We start from the raw sequence: 9,351 nt of genomic DNA, 5'->3' as shown, positions 1-9,351 counted from the left end.
CGGGATTCGGTGTCATGAAACGTGGGGTGGGGGTGGGGGGGGGGGGGGGGGGGGGGGTGGGGGGGGGGGGGGGGGGGTGAAGGTTTTATTCAGTCTTTATCAATATGTAGAATTGTCGTTCGCTGTGAGAAACTCGTGGATATCGGCGCAACAGCGTAATTAAGCAACGCGCCTCTTGGAAAGACAAAGACGATGTCCTTTGTAAGAATGTCTCCGTTGATCAATCGCCAGCACACGGGAAACATTTATGCACCAACTGCACTTTTTTTCCCTTTGAAGATCATTCAATTGCGTTGTTACTTTGTCTCTGGGATTTGACATTGAAATCGTCCTGCCCCTGAATAGTATTTGGAGAAGAGCCAGTCCGTATTTGATCTTCATATTTCTCCCCCTCCCCGCCCAACCAGCCCCCAGAAGAGCGGTGCACAGTCCTATAAATGGGTCTGTGGTAGATAGATGCATAGTGGGGAGGTTACTGCCAGAGCAACGGATCTTCATAGTTCATTGTCAGCGCTATGAGCAGGCGAGATAACGAGGCTAAGGACAATATAGACTCATGCAGCCCCACAGCGTGGAAACAGGCCCTTCGGCCCAACTTGCCCACACTGGTCCCACCTGCCTGTACTTGGCTCTTATCCCTCTAAACCTGTCCTATCCATGAACCTGTCTAAATATTTCTTAAACGTTGCGATAATCCCAGTCTCAACTACAGCTCGTTCCATACACCCACCACATTTTGTGTGGAAAAAGTTACCCCTCAGGTTCCTATTAAATCTTTCCCCCCCTCACCTTAAAACTATGCCCGCTGGTTTTTGATTCCCCATACTCTGGGCAAGATACTCTGTGCGTCTCCCCGATCTATTCCTCTCATGATTTTGTACATCTATATAAGACCACCCCTCATCCTCCTGCGCTCCAGGGAATAGAGTCCCAGCCTGCTCAACCTCTCCCTATAGCTCAGGCCCTCGAGTCCTGGCAACATCCTCGTAAATCTTCTCATAAATATAGAAAATCATATAAATAGCAGTACCGTTCTTTGCAGGTACCATCGCTATTTTAACAAAACGTTTGGACAGGTACATGGATAGGACAGGTTCGAGCGCAGGCAGGTGGGACGCGTGTAGATGGGACATGTTGGCCGGATTGGACATAGTTGGGCCGAAGGGCCTGTCTCCACTCTGTACGTCTCTATCATTCTAATAGACAATAGACGCAGGAGTAGGCCATTCGGCCCATCGAGCCAGCACCGCCATTCAATGTGATCATGGCTGATCATCCCCAATCAGTACCCCGTTCCTGTCTTCTCCCCATATCCCCTGACTCCGCTATTTCCGCTTTCTATCTTTATAGAAAGGTTTGAGGAGGGACAGCCTCAAAATTAGGATGCTAATGGATGTCACGAGTGTTCCCAACGTTGCTAAAGAGAATAAGGCAGGGAGAAAGAAGGGTGATTCTGAAGAAGGGTCCCGACCAGAAACATCGGTAGCGGTACAGGCACCGCGGTAGAGTCGCTGCCTCACAGCGCCAGAGACCCGGGTTTGATCCCGACTACGGGTGCTGTCTGTACGGAGTTTGTACCGTTCTCCCCGTGACCTGCGTGGGTTTTCTCCGGGCGCTCGGGTTTCCCCCACATTCCAAAGACGTGCAGGTTTGTAGGTGTTTAAGAAGGAACTGCAGTTGCTGGAAAATCGAAGGCAGACAAAAATGCTGGAGAAACTCAGTCGCGTTTCTGTCTACCCCAGGTTTGTAAGTGAATTGACTTCGGTAAAAATTGTAAATAGGATAGTGCTGGTGTCCGGGTGATTGTTGGTCGGCGTGGACTATGTGGGCCGAAGGGTCTGTTTCCGTGCTGTGTCTATGTACTAGACTAAAAAGATGCTGCCTGACCCGCCGAGTTCCTCCAGGATGATTTAGTTTTGATCAAGATTCCAACATCTACACTTCCTTGCCTCCATCTCTGGAAAGAAAGGCTTTCTATCTGGGCGACATCGGGATGGGTCTTCCTAGCCCCTTGTTCAGGCGAAGCTGCATCATAAGGTTTGTCGGTGGGACTAATGGAACTCTTCACACAGGAAGCCTCACTTGTTGACACCTTTGCCTTTGGGTCATTCAAATATCTGGTTGGAAAGACACAGCCAGTCTCACAGTGCCAGCGGTGGTTGCTGCTTCACAGCGCTAGAGACCCGGGTTCCATCCTGACCTCGGATGCTACCTGTGTGGAGTCTGTACGTTCTCCCTGTGATCGCATGGGTTTCCCCGGCTGCTCCTGTTTCCTCCCACAATCCAAAGATGCACAGGTTTGCACGCTACTTGGGTGAAGGGTGCTAACTCAAAACGTTGCATGTCCATGTCCTCTAGAGGTGCTGCCTGACCCGATGAGTTTAGTTTAGAGAAACAGGCTCTTCTGCCCACTGAAGCCACTGATCAGCGGTCCCCATACACTAACACCATCCTACACACACTAGGGACAATTTACAATGATACCAAAGCCAATTAGCCTGCAATTAGCTCGTTAGAAACATAGAAACATCGAAAATAGGTGCAGGAGGAGGCCATTTGGCCCTTCGAGCCAGCACCGCCATTCATTGTGATCATGGCTGATCATCCCCAATCAATAACCCGTGCCTGCCTTCTCTCCATATCCCTTGACTCCACTAGCTCCTAGAGCTCTATCTAACTCTCTCTTAAATCCATTCAGTGACTTGGCCTCCACTGCCCTCCGTGGCAGTGGAGGCCATAAATTCACAACTCTCTGGGTGAAAACGTTTTTTCTCACCTCAGTCTTAAATGACCTCCCCTTTATTCCAAGACTGTGGCCCCTGGTTCTGGACTCGCCCAACATTGGGAACATTTTTCCTGCATCTTGCTTGTCCAGTCCGTTGGAATGTGGGAGGAAACCGGAGCTCCCAGAGAAAACCCACGCAGGTCGCAGGGAGAAGGTACAAACTCCGTACAGACAGCACCCGTAGTCAGGATAGAAAATTGGTTGGCAGACAGGAAGCAAAGAGTAGGAGTGAACGGGTCATTTTCAGAATGGCAGGCAGTGGCGAGTGGAGTGCCGCAAGGCTCGGTGTTGGGGCCGCAACTGTTTACCATATATATTAATGATTTGGAAGAGGGAATTAGGAGCAACACTAGCAAGTTTGCAGATGACACAAAGCTGGGTGGCAGTGTGAACTGTGAAGAGGATGTTAGGAGGTAGCAGGGTGACCTGGACAGGTTGAGTGAGTGGGCAGATGCGTGGCAGATGCAGTAAATATAGATAAATGTGAGGTTATCCACTTTGGCGGCAAAAACAAGGGGGCAGATTATTATCTCAATGGGGTTAGGTTAGGTAAGGGGGAGGTGCAGCGAGACCTGGGTGTCCTTGTACACCGGTCACTGAAAGCTGCCTTACAGGTACAGCAGGCAGTGAAGAAAGCTAATGGAATGTTGGCCTTCATAACAAGAGGATTTCAGTATAGGAGTAAAGAGATTCTTCTGCAGTTGTATAGGGCTCTGGTGAGACCGCATCTGGAGTATTGTGTACAGTTTTGGTCTCCTAATTTGAGGAAAGACATCCTTGTGATTGAGGCAGTGCAGCGTAGGTTCACGAGATTGATCCCTGGGATGGCGGGACTGTCATATGAGGAAAGATTGAAAAGACTAGGTTTGTATTTACTGGTGTTTAGAAGGGGGGGGGGGGGGGGGGGGGGAGATCTTGTAGAAACATATTGAATTATAAAAGGACTGGACAAGCTAGATGCAGGAAAAATGTTCCCAATGTTGGGCGAGTCCAGAACCAGGGGCCACAGTCTTAGTATAAAGGGGATGTCATTTAAGACTGTGAGAATTTTTTTTTTCACTCAGAGAGTTGTGAATTTATGGAATTCCCTGCCACAGAGGGCAGTGGAGGCCAAGTCACTGGATGGATTTAAGAGAGAGATAGATAGAGCTCTTGGGGCTAGTGGAGTCAAGGGATATGGGGAGAAGGCAGGCACGGGTTATTGACAGGGGATGATCAGCCATGATCACAATGAATGGCGGTGCTGGCTCGAAGGGCCGAATGGCCTCCTCCTGCCCCTATTTTCTATGTAACCCGGGTCTCAGGTGCTGCGATGCAGCAACTCTACCGCTGCATCTCCCTGCCGCCCCAGTTACTCCGGCACTTTGTGTGCGTTTTTCGTAAGGCAGCATCTGCAGTTCCTTGTGCCTCCAGCAGGTATGATCACTGCTTCATGTTGCACGTACCAGGAGAGGGGTCCAATTACTGTTGTCCTCTCACTTCCTGGGAGTGCAAGAACAAAGGTTCACAAATAGTTCACAGTATTAAATGCAGCTGCCTGGTCACTTCAACGTTTTTTTTCTTAATATTTTTAATAGAAGCAATGTACAGTTGTATAAACCGCGGCATATAACATAATACATTTCGTGTACAACTTCTTGTTTTAAATTTAACAATATAAAAATAATAAACGCAAGAAAAGAAGAAAAAAGATGAGATTAAGGAAACTAGTGATGTGTAGGCCCCAGAAGTTAACAATTGGTAATTTGTGAATAGATAGAGAGAAAGAGCCCATAGAGATGTAGAAAAAAAGGAAAGACCCGAAAGGAAGAGCAAAAAAAAGAAATAGAAAAAAAAGGGGGAAGAGAAGAAACACAAAAGAAAAGAAAAAACAGAACAGAAAAGAAAAGGGATATACCTACTTCATATCTTTCCACACCCCTCACCCAGTTCTGAAACGGTTAATTACCAGAGTCATATGTTGCACCATATTATACTTGTAATAAATCGATGAAAGGAGACCACACTTAAACGTTTTAATCTGCCCTATCAGAGTCTCTTGGAATGTGTAGGCACAGCTGTAATCCAGGGTCTAACAATTCAGTCAATCTGATTTGAGTTAATCTGGATGTCTGAGAATTTACTCTTATTTACTGTCAGTTATTTGCTGTCAATACATATAGGAATGCAAATTATATCATAATGCAAAAACAAAAACACAGGGTGACATAGTGGCCAGCAGTAGAGTTGCTGCCTTACAGCGCCAGAGGCCAGGGTTCGATCCCGACTACATGTGCCGTTTGCACGGAGATTGTACGTTCTCCCCGTGACCACGTGGGTTTTCTCTGGGTGCACCAAGCACGACATCCGGAGGCTGCAATGAATCGTCCAATCAGCTGAGAAGTTTATTGGCTGCAACCGTCCCCCCATTGACGAACTGTACACTGCAAGGGCCAGGAAGCGAGCGGGCAAGATAATCTCTGACCCCTCTCACCCTGGCCACAAACTCTTTGAATCACTTCCCTCTGCAAGGCAACTCCGGACTGTCAAAGCCGTCACAGCCAGACACAAAAACAGCTTTTTTCCATGAGCAGTAGCTCTACTCAATAACCAAAAGTCTGTAGCCTCATTTTGCTCTGGTGTTTTATTTAATTCACATGTTTAAACTGTAATGTTTTATTATTAATGTTTAATGTGTCATTCTTAATAGTCTACTGTATATCGTGTTGTTGCGAGTGGAGCACCAAGGCAAATTCCTTGTATGTGTACATACTTGGCCAATAAACTTATTCAGATATTCAGATCGGTGGGCGGCGCGACTCTCGTCAGCAGCGGCCTCTGCAGTCCGTCTGCGTTTTTATTATTTTATGTCTTATGTTTTTATGTAGTTTTTGTTATTTTTGTTGGGGTATGTGTGTGGGAGGGTGGGTGGGGTGGTGTGGGGGGGGGGGGGGGTGGGGGTAACTTTTAAATCTCTCCCTGCACGGGAGACCCGACCTTTTCTTTGTCGGGTCTCCGTTGTCGTTGGGGCTGCAACGAGGAGCGGCCTCCAACAGGAAGACCGGGGGCTGTGGTGCCGACTACTCACCTCACCGTCGCGGAGCTGGCCGAGTCCAGAGCGGGTGGAGCTGTGGTGGACGCTGCTGCGACCCGACCCCCGGAGATTCGGAGGCTGCAACTGCGGGTTTGGCGGACGGCACCGGGAGCCCGCGGGTCCCTGGAGGGAGACCGCTTTTCAGGGCTCCCGCAACGGCGACTTCTCCTGCCCGAGTTGCGGGGTTGAAGAGCTCCTGGAGCGGGGCCTTACACCATCGCCCCGCGCGGCTTGGAATGGCTGCGGGGCTCTGCGAGCGCTCGCCGGGGGCTCTAACATCAAGACCCGGTGTGCGGCCTTGCATCACCCGGCGTGGCTTTAATGGCCACGGGACAATTCGCCATCGCCCGCCGGGGGCTTTGACATTGACTCTGACATCGGGGGGGGAGAGTGCAGTGGAGAGATAAGTTTTTTTGGCCTTCCATCACAGCAATGTGATGGATGTTTATGTAAATTATGTTGTGTCTTGGGTCTATTTGTTTGTAATGTATGGCTGCAGAAACGACATTTCGTTTGGACCTCAAGGGGTCCAAATGACAATAAATTGAATTGTATTGTATTGTATGACTGTGGAGGTCAAGTCAATGAAGCCAGTAGGGGGAGGCATTGAGACCGGCCCCTACTCGTCCGTTGAATATCGGAGAACTGGAGAGGAGAGAGCTGACAATGACGGACGTGAGGAGCAAGGGCCGGAGGGAGAGCGAACTGAGGTCTTACCTTCCTTGCAGTACACCTCTATAATATCACCCCTCATCCTCCTGTGCTCCAGGGAATAGAGTGCCAGCCTGCTCAACCTCTCCCTACAGCCCAAGCCCTCGAGTCCTGGCAACATCCTCGTAAATCTTCTCTGCACCCTTTCCAGCTTGACAACATCTTTCCTGTCATATTGACAGTTTCTAGGCTTGGCCTTCCTCTCTTCAAAATTGTACGCATGCAGGAGACCAGAAATGAAGGGAAAATACAGGAAACAAATTGCCGCAAGTTGCAATATTCAGCAAGTTCCGGCGGCACGGTGGCGCAGCGGTCGAGGTACTACCTCACAGCGGCGGGCTCAATCCCCACTACGGGTGCTGTCTGTACGGAGTTTGTACGTTCTCCCCGTGACCTGCGTGGGTTTTCTCCGGGATCTCCGGTTTCCTCCCACACTCCAAAGACGAATGACGGTATGAATAAGTTTATTGGCCAAGTATTCACATACAAGGAATTTGCCTTGGTGCTCCGCCCACAAGTGACAACATGACATACAGTGACAGCTAGGAATGACACATAAAACATTAAACATTAATAATAAAATAATAAAACATTATCATAGAAACATAGAAACATAGAAAATAGGTGCAGGAGGAGGCCATTCAGCCCTTCGAGCCAGCACCGCCATTCATTGTGATCATGGCTGATCATCCCAAATCAATAACCCGTGCCTGCCTTCTCCCCACATCCCTTGATTCCACTAGCCCCTAGAGCTCTATCTAACTCTCTCTTAAATCCATCTAGTGATTTGGCCTCCATTGCCCTCTGTGGCAGGGAATTCCACAATTTCACAACTCTCTGGGTGAAAAAGTTTTTTCTCACCTCAGTCTTAAATGGCCTCCCCTTTATTCTATGACTGTGGCCCCTGGTTCTGGACTCGCCCAACATTGGGAACATTTTTCCTGCATCTAGCTTGTCCAGTCCTTTTATAATGTTATATGTTTCTATAAAATCCCCCCTCATCCTTCTAAACTCCAGTGTCGATTAGATACAGGCACAGACAGAGAGGTTTGTAGGTTAATTGGCTTGGTATAATAATAAATTGCCCCCAGTGTGTGTAGGACAGTGTTAATGTGCGGACATCGCTGGTCGGCACGGACTCGGTGGGCCGAAGGGCCTGTTTCCGCGCTGGATCTCTAAACTAAACTAAACTAAAGTAAATGTTCTTCCCTTTACAGCTGGCCAAAGGTCATCATTCAGGAGTTCAAGTTGTAAACGCATTGAACAGGTCACTGAAAGCTCTGGTTCTGAATACAAATGATAATGGGATTGGTGTTATGTGACACAAAGAATGGGTGCAATTAGTGGCCAGGCATGGGGTATGTTTACTGCTGAACTCAACGCCAATCTGGAGTCATGGAACCAACAGCCTAACAACAAACACAACTCCAGACATAAAAAGCTGGAGTAACTCAACGGGTCAGGCAGCATCACTAGAGAGAAGGAATATAGGTGGAGTTTCAGGTCGAGTCCCTTCTTCAGACTGAGAGTTGGGAGAAAGAGAAACAAGCGATATAGACAGTGATGTAGAGAGATGTAGAACAAATGAATGAAAGATATGCAAAAAAGTACAGATGTAGCGATGGTCAAGATATTGTAGAGCACACAATGGTCTATTGTTGGATGTTGGGAAGGTGATAACGAGTTAAACAGACAGTGAAAATCAGCAGGATGACAGCGAAACTAGTACGAGGACTAGGGTGCAAGGAGGGACGGAGAGAGACAATAGACAATAGACAATAGGTGCAGGAGTAGGGCATTTGGCCTTTTGAGCCAACACCGCCATTCAATATGATCATGGCTGATCATCCACAATCAGTACCCCGTTCCTGCCTTATCTCCATATCCCCTGACCACTATTTTCAAGAGCCCTATCTAGCTCTCTCTTGAAAGTATCCAGAGAACCGGCCTCCACCGTCCTCTGAGGCCAAGAATTCCACAGACTCACAACTCTCTGTGAGAAAAAGTGTTTCCTCATCTCCGTTCTAAATGGCTTACCCCTTATTCTTAAATAGTGGCCCCTGGTTCTGGACTCCCCCAACATCGGGAACATGTTTTCTACCTCGAGCATGTCCAAACCCTTAATAATCTTATATGTCTAAATAAGATACCCTCTCGTCCTTCTAAACTCCAGAGTATACAAGTCCAGCCGCTCCATTCTCTCAGCACATGACAGTCCGGGAATTAACCTTGTAAACCTACGCTGCACTCCCTCAAGAGCAAGAATGTCCTTCCTCAAATTAGGGGACAAAACTGCACACAATACTCCAGGTGTGGACTCACTAGGGCCCTGTGCAACTGCAGAAGGACCTCTTTGCTCCTATACTCAAGTCCTCTTGTTATGAAGGCCAACATGCCATTCGCTTTCTTCACTGCCTGCTGTACCTGCATGTTCCACCTCTCTTTCTAGCTTTCCACCCACTAATCCAGGCAGCAAGGTTACCTCTCACACTGATACTTTGTTTGGAGCTCTTTATTGCCGTTTCCCTGCGTGTGGTAATGTCTCGGTTGCCCTGCCCGCTCGCTCCCTGAATGCAGAACCAATTCAGTCAAAAGATTTTGGGATTACTGTGTTGCCTGTGGCAACGTTTTCGTGTTGATGTGGAGCCACAACTCTTTGCCTCGTCAACGCTGTGAAAAGTTGATGCTGCCTCTTGGCAACTCTGAAGTTTTTGGTTTTGATCATTTTTGATATATATATATTATATTTTTTTTTTTGGGAGGGAGGATGTCAGTTATAGGG

Source organism: Amblyraja radiata, chromosome 3 (genome assembly GCF_010909765.2).
Source record: "Amblyraja radiata isolate CabotCenter1 chromosome 3, sAmbRad1.1.pri, whole genome shotgun sequence".
NCBI classification, from domain to species: Eukaryota; Metazoa; Chordata; class Chondrichthyes; order Rajiformes; family Rajidae; genus Amblyraja; species Amblyraja radiata.
Note: the sequence above shows the minus strand (reverse complement) of the source record.